Genomic DNA, 10,778 nt, shown 5'->3' on the forward strand with positions numbered 1-10,778 from the left:
ACACAGTCCCAGACTGAGACCCCCCCCAGACAGACAGGTCCCCACATAGATACACTTACCTCACATGGCGTGGGGAACCCGCACAGGCGAACAAGCCGCTGCACATGAGGCAGGGAGAGTCGCAATTCAAGACGCACACAATGGCGGTTCAGAAACCGCACAGCGTCCGGTGAGGTAGCCACCTCACCAATCATCCCTGCACCGAACAGGGATGGGTCGTTCACTGTGCCAGGAGCGTTACCTGGCTGAACGCTCGATGGCAGACTGGGAAGCCACTGACCCACGACCTGCGACCAGGGGGATCAGCCCGAGACCCAGTCCGCATGATCCTCTTCGTCCGAAGAACTAACTAATGCTGACAAAAATAACAGCTAAGTAAAGGTAGAGAGAAAACTCAAACAAAATACCAAAAAGAAGAAAGAGTCTGGGACAAAAAGTCCCAGCACAGAGAGAGCCAGCCACTCCTGACAAGCTAGACATTAAAACTGAGATATGGTTGCAGGAAGTAGGAGGGTATTGACTGAGGGGACCACCCCTTGAGGGTGGGATATGTTAAAGCTTTATTGTTAACATATTCTGTTGCCTAGCTACTCCTTCGGAGCAAAGTCTAATACCCCATATGTGACGAATATGAAGAGGCGGCGACTGTCGGAGGACGTAAGAGAAAGGGGGGTTTTTTGACCTCAGTGGAGCCCTTTAGTCGTTTTTTGCCACCGTCCCGTAATCTAATGTTTAGATACTGTTAATCTCAGCTTACTGTTCCTGTTGCAGTTTGAATTCTGAGGAAAAACGCATACACATGCATGGATTGGGCTAAAAAATATGTATGTTAAATATTTCATATTTTTGCATATCTTCTTTCTTTTTTGCAAGTCTATGCAATGAATTCTCATATATACTATTGTTACCTTTAGACTTGGTGACCAATCCTTGAGAAAGGCCTTATATGGCCGAAACGCATAAGACCACCTCTAGGACTCTTTTCCTCTGGACCCAGTTCCACACAAGGGAACAACAGAGTAAATTGTCTGCTCAAGTCACCCAATTTTCACGTGTCACTATAATCTCCATACTTTACTCACTTCTCACACAATGGGTCTTTACCCATGCACCAAATAACTTGTGTAATGGATTTTCCCATTTTATAACTTGTACTATTGTTATTAGTTAATCGCTTCTCGGCCTTTTGGCTAAGATCAAGTGTAGTATCTGTTCTTATCAGTTGGTATGGACCTCAGCTAGTACCAGTATGACCGAAACCCAGAGCGCTCTAAGTATTGAGGTATGGGGAGTAGGTCATCTGGGAAAGCATGTGGGGACCGCAGCCTTCTGATTCAAATGGGTTGAACTGTCCTAGCCAGTTTGAAGGGAGCAGGAAAGCCGGTCTGACTGGGTGGCCGGTGGAACTGCTCCTGGATGTAATGGGCTGAGGAACAGGATGGCGAGGGGAGGGCTTTCTCTCCTGGGTTTTGATCTGGCCTTGCAAAAGGCCTGTCCCCAGTGGTAAGTAAGCTCTCTCTAAGCTGTCCAGGTTCTGATGTCTGCTGGTGGGGATAGGCTACACTCGGTCTGGCCGAGGGCTGAGATTGAAAAAGCCCGTAGTGTAAGTGCCCCTGGGGTGGCAGCCCAGGGGTGCCTTAATTTCTCACTGGTGAGGGGCAGCTCGCCTTGAGTTTTTTCGGCACCTTGGTCAATGCACACCTTTTTCACACCTGCCTCTTGGGACAGGCCTTTTGGCTTGCACCAGAGGAATTTTTTATTCCGGCTGGAAGGCCTGCCTTGGTTCCTCACATGGCACCATTGCACTTTCCCCACTTCCCCTTCCCCCACTTTTTGTTTGTCTGTCTCTTTTTCTTTGTAGTTTGTACACTGCACTATCACCTTTTTTTCTTTATTTGCACGACTTGTAGGGTGTGGGTCCTCGGGCCCAGCCTTGAGTCTTGGGAGGGGGTGGATATGGCCTTTTGACTTAGTTCGCCCTCTCTCATGGGGTCTCCCTTCGGGGGAGCCCCACTTAGTACTTGGGGTGGGCTGTTTCGGCAGTCCCCCTGAAGAACGGGGTCAGTTTGGTTTTGGCCGACTGACCATAAGTACCTTATATCCCTGTCAGGAGTCTTGAGCCCCGGGGGTTCGAGGTTAGGGTCCTACCTCTTCGGAGGGAAGACCATTCTTTTCGCACACCCTGTGCACTTTTTGTGTTCTCACGTTTGCGTGTGTGCACTTTTTTATGCACCGGGTGGAGTCTTTTGAGTGTGTTTCACACGCTACGGGCTTTAAAAAAAAAAAAAAAAAAAATTAGTTAATAAATCTCTTTATTTTATACACTCCTTGACTTACTCTTGCCCATAAAGTACCCACCACTGGGTTTGAGGCACCCACAACCACAACCACAAACACTACAAAATAGTGATTGTTATTGCAACATACTGATTCTTACTACAATATAGTGAGTTATTATGTCATGCTAATTGTTACTACAATGCCCAATGGTAAGTAAAACATGACAATTGTTACACAGACATATTGATAATTATTACAATACTCACTTGTTACAGCACACTGATTGTTAGGCTCCATTCACACCTAGGCGGTTTGAATCACGTGCGGAATCACCGCAATTCTGACCGCAATTCCAAAACGCAGCAAAAAGCAAGATGCATTGGTGATGAAACGTGGTCAAAATCGCCGCACTTCCAAAACGTAGGACGCGTTTGCGATGTCATTACTTCTTAATGGCACCCCAATCGTGGTGTGATTTTGCTGCGGTTGTTGTGCGATAAGTCATGCTGCAATACTGCAACGCGCTAAGCTTGTCAATCAAAAAGGAGCAGGAGATTTAATGTGTGACAAACCCAGCAAAATCACGGTGCCAATAAGAAGTAATGACATCGCAAACGCGTCCTACGTTTTGGAAGTGCGACGATTCTGCCCACTATTCAAATCGCCTTGGTGTGAATGGAGCCTTAGGCCTTCACACTGCCACAAACTAAAAGTTGGGAGACTTACAGTGCGACTTTGCCAGGCGACTTCGGCGCAACTTGCCGCGAAATTAAACCAACTTTAGGGAACACTTGTGTAGTCTTCCTGTGAAGTCGGGTCCAAATCACATCAATAAAGATTAGGATTCGACTTGGAGGAAACTTCCAATAAAGTCTATAAGCAAAAGTCGGATAGAGGTCGCCTTGAAGCAGTACAGGAACCTTTTCTAAAGTCGGAGTGACTTCAGTAGTGCTAATAAAAAACTCATTGACTAAAATGGGGTTTCACATGTCACAGGACTTGGATTCTCACAAGTCGGATCCTAAGTCACGTAGTGTGAGCCAAGCCTTACTTGAATATACCGATTGTTACTATAATGCTCAATTATTACTACAACACACCGATTGTAACTAGATCTCACTGTTATGACAAGGGTGCAAACTACTGCAGGAAATCTCAGCATTGTGGGAGGGGCAGAGACACAAACTACTGCAGGAAATCTCAGCATTGTGGGAGGGGCAGAGACACAAACTACTGCAGGAAATCTCACCATTATGGGAGGGGCAGATACACAAACTACTGCAGGAAATCTCAGCATTGTGGGAGGGGCAGAGACACAAACTACTGCAGGAAATCTCACCATTGTGGGAGGGGCAGAGACACAAACTACTGCAGGAAATCTCAGCATTGTGGGAGGGGCAGACAAAAAATACTGCAGGGAAATCTCACCATTGTGGGAGGGGCAGAGACACAATCTACTGCAGGAAATTTCACCATTGTGGGAGGGGCAGAGACACAAACTACTGCAGGAAATCTCACCATTGTGGGAGGGGCAGAGACACAAACTACTGCAGGAAATCTCACCATTGTGGGAGGGGCAGAGACACAAACTACTGCAGGGGAATCTCACCATTATGGGAGGGGCAGATACACAAAGTACTGCAGGAAATCTCAGCATTGTGGGAGGGGCAGAGACACAAACTACTGCAGGAAATCTCAGCATTGTGGGAGGGGCAGAGACACAAACTACTGCAGGAAATCTCAGCATTGTGGGAGGGGCAGAGACACAAACTACTGCAGGAAATCTCACCATTATGGGAGGGGCAGATACACAAACTACTGCAGGAAATCTCAGCATTGTGGGAGGGGCAGAGACACAAACTACTGCAGGAAATCTCACCATTGTGGGAGGGGCAGAGACACAAACTACTGCAGGAAATCTCAGCATTGTGGGAGGGGCAGACAAAAAATACTGCAGGGAAATCTCACCATTGTGGGAGGGGCAGAGACACAATCTACTGCAGGAAATTTCACCATTGTGGGAGGGGCAGAGACACAAACTACTGCAGGAAATCTCACCATTGTGGGAGGGGCAGAGACACAAACTACTGCAGGAAATCTCACCATTGTGGGAGGGGCAGAGACACAAACTACTGCAGGGGAATCTCACCATTGTGGGAGGGGCAGAGACACAAACCACTGCAGGGAATCTCACCATTGTGGGAGGGGCAGAGACACAAACTACTGCAGGAAATCTCAGCATTGTGGGAGGGGCAGAGACACAAACTACTGCAGGAAATCTCAGCATTGTGGGAGGGGCAGACAAAAAATACTGCAGGGAAATCTCACCATTGTGGGAGGGGCAGAGACACAATCTACTGCAGGAAATTTCACCATTGTGGGAGGGGCAGAGACACAAACTACTGCAGGAAATCTCACCATTGTGGGAGGGGCAGAGACACAAACTACTGCAGGAAATCTCACCATTGTGGGAGGGGCAGAGACAAACTACTGCAGGAAATCTCACTATTGTGGGAGGGGCAGAGACACAAACTACTGCAGGGGAATCTCACCATTGTGGGAGGGGCAGAGACACAAACCACTGCAGGAAATCTCACCATTGTGGGAGGGGCAGAGACAAACTACTGCAGGAAATCTCACCATTGTGGGAGGGGCAGAGACACAAACTACTGCAGGGGAATCTCACCATTGTGGGAGGGGCAGAGACACAAACGACTGCAGGTAGGTCCCACCAATGTGGGAGGGGGAGAGACACAAATTGCTGCAAGAAATCTCTCCATCTCGGGAGGGACAGGAAAACAAACTACTGCAGGAAATCTCCCCATTTTAGGATAGGCAGAGACAAAAAGCACTCTTACCATTGTGGGAGATGTGGATACACCAAATTCTGTGGTGAAATGTCAATATTGTAGAAAGCATGGACACAAAAACTACAACACTTTTTTTTGAAGGTTGACTTTTTAACAAATCTGATCTGTCAGGTTATATAAACCCTAAATCTAATTTTCAATATGTATGGTATAATGCCTTAATGTATAAAGTTTTCCTTTAATATTAGTAGATCCTGCCAGTAACAGCACTTCCTGTGGCAGGCTGACAACATTAAGCTGCTTTCTTCCAAATAGCAGTATCGTTGTCAGCCTGCTGTGTCCTTTGGTTGGCTGTTGAGCTGCTTATTGATTATCTAAAAGAGTACGCAGTAGGCTGACAATACTGCTGCTGATTTTTAGGCAGCACCTGCTATACACTAGTAGAATCTCGTTCAGAATTTTTTGTTTTCAAATTTTCTATTTGTTAGTGGGACAAAACAACGTTTTGTTCCAACCGAAGTGACAAGAACATTAAAAGGAGCAAGATGGAAAATTTTTCTCAAATGAACACATTTTTAACAGTGTATGTGGTTCTCGTTAGGGAAATTACATTCATTCCAAAATGTTAAAAGCAAACAAAATTTTTATGTATTTTCAAATGATATTCATACAGTCATTGCATGTACAAGGAATTTAAATATGAATTAACTTAGTCTACTAGTGTATAACCAACTTTGTTTTTGTACGAATGCTTATACTGTATGAATAATTGTACAAACGTGTTAGAAAATCTACTAGTGTATAGCCAATTTTAATGTTGCCATCTTGCAACAAGAAGAGCTGTAGACTGATGTGTTGTCTGGTAGTGTGTGCTGCTCATGGTAAACACACTGAGACCAGGACATGCCGTGCCCTCCAGTCCCGTCTGTTACCCTCTCCAGCATCTCTGTCATTTTAGTAAATATTTGTGCTGCGTTCAGCGGATTTATAGACTCACGAGTTAACAAAATTCTCCAGTGAGTGGAAATATTGGTTATCACTCAATTAAAATGTGTTTTTTCCCCCAGATGTACAGGCGTCACGGACGTTTACATGAAAGGAGATGGGCTTGAAAATATTGACATCAATTTAATTAAGAGTTTGTTCTTCACCTGCGGGGCAATTCCCCCTCCCCCACATGAAATATTAATGTCTAGGTAGAAGATTTCTGTAAAAACACTTTGATCAGCTCTGGTGCCAAACCAAAATGCATCGGAATTGCCTGACCTAAATTGCTGCTTCCTTATTTCAGGAATATTTGGCAGGAAGATGAAGACCGCATGTTATCCCCCCGAGAGGTGTGAAGACTGGAAGACAAAGTGCGCAGACTCACTGCCACTCCTTCTTCAGAATCATCCCTTCCACAAATATCCCGGTGCTGCGGATATGTCACTACCACAAATACCGTATGTCAGTGCTACAACACGGCAATGCCACAAACATCTCAGCACCATAAACATCTCAGTGCTCCAACATCTCAGTGCTACAACGCCTCAGTGCTACAACGTCTCAGCACCATAAACATCTCAGTGCTACATCTCAGTGCTACCACATCTCAGTGCTACAACATCTCAGTGCTACCACATCTCAGTGCAACAACATCTCAGTGCTACCACATCTCAGTGCTACCACATCTCAGTGCTACAACATCTCAGTGCTACCACATCTCAGTGCTACAACATCTCAGTGCTAACACATCTCAGTGCTCCAACATCTCAGTGCTACAGACATCTCAGTGCTACAACGTCTCAGTGCTACAACTTGGCAATGCCACAAACATCTCAGCACCATAAACATCTCAGTGCTACAACGTCTCAGTGCTACAACGTCTCAGCACCATAAACATCTCAGTGCTACATCTCAGTGCTACCACATCTCAGTGCTCCAACATCTCAGTGCTACCACATCTCAGTACTACAACGTTTCAGCACCATAAACATCTCAGTGCTACAGACATCTCAGTGCTACAGACATCTCAGTGCTACAGACATCTCAGTGCTACCACATCTCAGTGCTACAACATCTCAGTGCTACCACATCTCAGTGCTCCAACATCTCAGTGCTCCAACATCTCAGTGCTCCAACATCTCAGTGCTACAAAATCTCAGTGCTACAATGTCTCAGTGCTACAACATCTCAGTGCTATAACATCTCAGTGCTACAACATCTCAGTGCTACCACAACTCAGTGCTACAACATCTCAGTGCTACAACGTCTCAGTGCTACCACATCTCAGTGCTCCAACATCTCAGTGCTCCAACATGTCAGTGCTACATCTCAGTGCTACATCTCAGTGCTACCACATCTCAGTGCTACAACATCTCAGTGCTACAACATCTCAGTGCTACCACATCTCAGTGCTACAACATCTCAGTGCTACCACATCTCAGTGCTCCAACATCTCAGTGCTCCAACATCTCAGTGCTACATCTCAGTGCTACATCTCAGTGCTACCACATCTCAGTGCTACAACGTTTCAGCACCATAAACATCTCAGTGCTACAACATCTCAGTGCTACAGACATCTCAGTGCCATAGATCGGCATTCCTCAACCTTTTTATAGTCAAGGCACCCTTAAATATGATGGACAGTCTCGAGGCACTCCATTCTGAAATATAAAAAACGATTCTAATAGTTTTACATAATGCAGGAACATCTACATAAATAGGACATCCAAATATTAGAGGTGATGTATCCTTCCAAAGCAAATAAACTTTTGCAAACTGGTACAGACTAGTATTCCAATGTTTCTTTTCTCCCTCTGTTTTTTTCCATTAGTCAGCTAATGAGACCCCAGCACTAAGCGAGAGGAGCGCCAGCTTGTGTACAATTTTTTGGGCATTTTTTTAGCATTTTGCCACGGCACCCCTGAAGAAACCTCAAGGCACCCAGGTTGAAAAAGGCTGCCATAGATACACTATATTGTCAAAAGTATTGGGACGCCTGCCTTTACACACACATGAACTTTAATGGCATCCCAGTCTTAGTCTGTAGGGTTCAATATTGAGTTGGCCCACCCTTTGCAGCTATAACAGCTTAAACTCTTCTGGGAAAGCTACACACAAGGTTTAGGAGTGTGTCTATGGGAATGTTTGACCATTCTTCCAGAAGCACATTTGTGAGGTCAGGAACTGATGTTGGACGAGAAGGCCTGGCTCGCAGTCTCCACTCTAATTCATCTCAAAGGTGTTCTGTCGGGTTAGGTCAGGACTCTGTGCAGGCCAGTCAAGTTCCTCCATCCCAAACTCGCTTATCCACGTCTTTATGGACCTTGCTTTGTGCACTGGTGCGCAGTCATGTTGGAACAGGAAAGGGCCATCTCCAAACTGTTTCCACAAAGTTGGGAGCATGAAATTATCCAAAATGTCTTGGTATGCTGATGCCTTAAGAGTTCCCTTCACTGGAACTAAGGGGCCCAGCCCAACCACTGAAAAACAACCAAACACCAACTGATTTGGGTCAGTGCACAAAGCAAGGTCTATAAAGACATGGATGAGTGAGTTTGGGGTGGAGGAACTTGATTGCCCTACACAGAGTCCTGACCTCTCAACACGACAGAACACCTTTGGGATAAATAAGTGCAGGGACTGCGAGCCAGGCCTTCCCGTCCAACCTCAGTGTCTGACCTGACAAATGTGCTTCTGGAAGAATGGTCAAACATTCCCATAGATAGAGGATGCCACAAGCATCCCAGTGCCACAAACGCTCAGCACCACAAACATTTCAGTGCTACAGACATGTCAGTGCCATAAATATCTCAGTACTACATCTCAGTGCCAATACATCTCAGCACCATAAACATCTCAGTGCCTCAAACACCTCAGTACCACAAACATTTCAGTGCTACAGACATGTCAGTGCCATAAATATTTTAGCACCATAAACATCTCAGTACCACAAGCATCCCTGTGCTACAGACATCTCAGTGCCACAGATATGTCAGTGCCACAAATTTCTCAGCGCCGCAAACAATTCAGCGCCATATCAATTCAAACAATTCAGCGATATCTCAGTGCCACAAACACCTTCATGCTGCAAACAGGCAAATGCCACAAACGTCCTAGTAGCAAAAAAAAAAAAAAAAAAACTCAGTGCCATTAAAATCTATGTTGCAGTCAGGCAGGTTGGGGCAGAAAGGTATTCACGTAATTGGGAAACAAGGTATTGTCATAACTGGGGAACAGGAGGCTGGGACAGAATAGTATGATCATGATAATGGATAAAAGGGTTGGGCCAGGAAGGGACTATCATAGGTAGGGAAAAGGGTTCTGGGGCAGGATAGTAATATCATAACTGGACAACAGGGCACTGGGGTAGGAAGGTATTATCGTCGTCAGGAACAGAGGTCTGGGCAGGAAGGTATTATAGTAATTTGGGATCAAGGAGCTGGGGCAGGAAGGTATGATTTTAGTTATAAAAAAGGGATTTAGGATAGGAAGATATTATTGTAATCATGAAACAGAGGTCTAGGGAAAGGTAATATCATAATCAAGGATCCAGGTGTTGGGGCAGGAAGGTGATTGGAAAACAGAGGCGGGGGGGGGGGGGGGTATTATCGTTGGGAAGAAAGAGAGTTCTGGGACAAGAAGAGGTTTTGATAGGGAACAGGGGGGCTGAGGCAGGACGGTATTATCACAGTCAGGGGACTAAGGCAGGAGTAAGGCCCCTTTAACAGGGTGAGGGGCTCTGTAGTTTCACATGGCAGCCCCGGGTTCTCTTCTGCTCCTTCCTATTACGTAGAGATTTCTATCAAAGCCAGCAGTAAGAGTTAGAAAGAGAAAAAGACACTCTTGAAAGTGGAGAGAGAAAGAGGGAGAGATAGTGAACATAAAGCAAGAAAGATAAGCGGGCGAGTGGAGGGAAACACAACCCTAGTCTCTCTCCTTACACCACACAGTCCAGCTACTGTTAATGAGCCCAATTGCTGCTAATGAAGCTATTGGATATCTGACGTCTTATTATGAGAGGAAGAAAGGAGATTGCACACCTAGAAGATACCAAAACCCAGCAGAGGAGATCACACAAAACAGCAGGCCGGGTGTGCCAAGTCTCTAACATTTGTCCGGCTCCAGACGGCATGTTACCAGCTCCCAGACTCAGGTGGCTCTTCCATGTAATGAGTAGAATCAATCAGTAAGCCATTAACCTTATGAAGGAAACTTTGCGGAGATAAAAAGTCCATGAGCTACAGTTTTAGACCATCCACACAGCTAGGTTCAGCAAGCTTTTCACAGTGCTTCAGGGAGAGACTTCTCATATGATTTTTGGCTGTGCAGTCGCCCTCTCTAAGGGCACTTTCTAGAACCATGGAAGACACTGGCAGCATTGTCCAGCAGATACCTGTAACCATGAGAATTTACCTAGCAGGCCAGGCGGGTGCACAAGACAAATTCCAGAATGAAGAATACAGGTGCTCAGCTGGTACGTCGTGTCCCTTGGGTCCATTTAAAAGCAAAATTATAATGTTTGATTGAAGCGTACGTTTCACAATGTGTGATCCACACTGGTGGGATATGCAGGTTAGGTTGGGCAGATGTCCATCAGGCACTCTTTCCCCCATGAGAAAAATTCAGAATCTCAGAACGGCTATTTTAAGGAACACTAAAGACAACACCTTGAAATAGACTGCCAGTTGACAGCTTCAGCCT

The sequence above is a fragment of the Pelophylax lessonae genome (genome assembly GCF_965119305.1).
Source record: "Pelophylax lessonae genome assembly, chromosome: 9".
Taxonomy (NCBI): domain Eukaryota; kingdom Metazoa; phylum Chordata; class Amphibia; order Anura; family Ranidae; genus Pelophylax; species Pelophylax lessonae.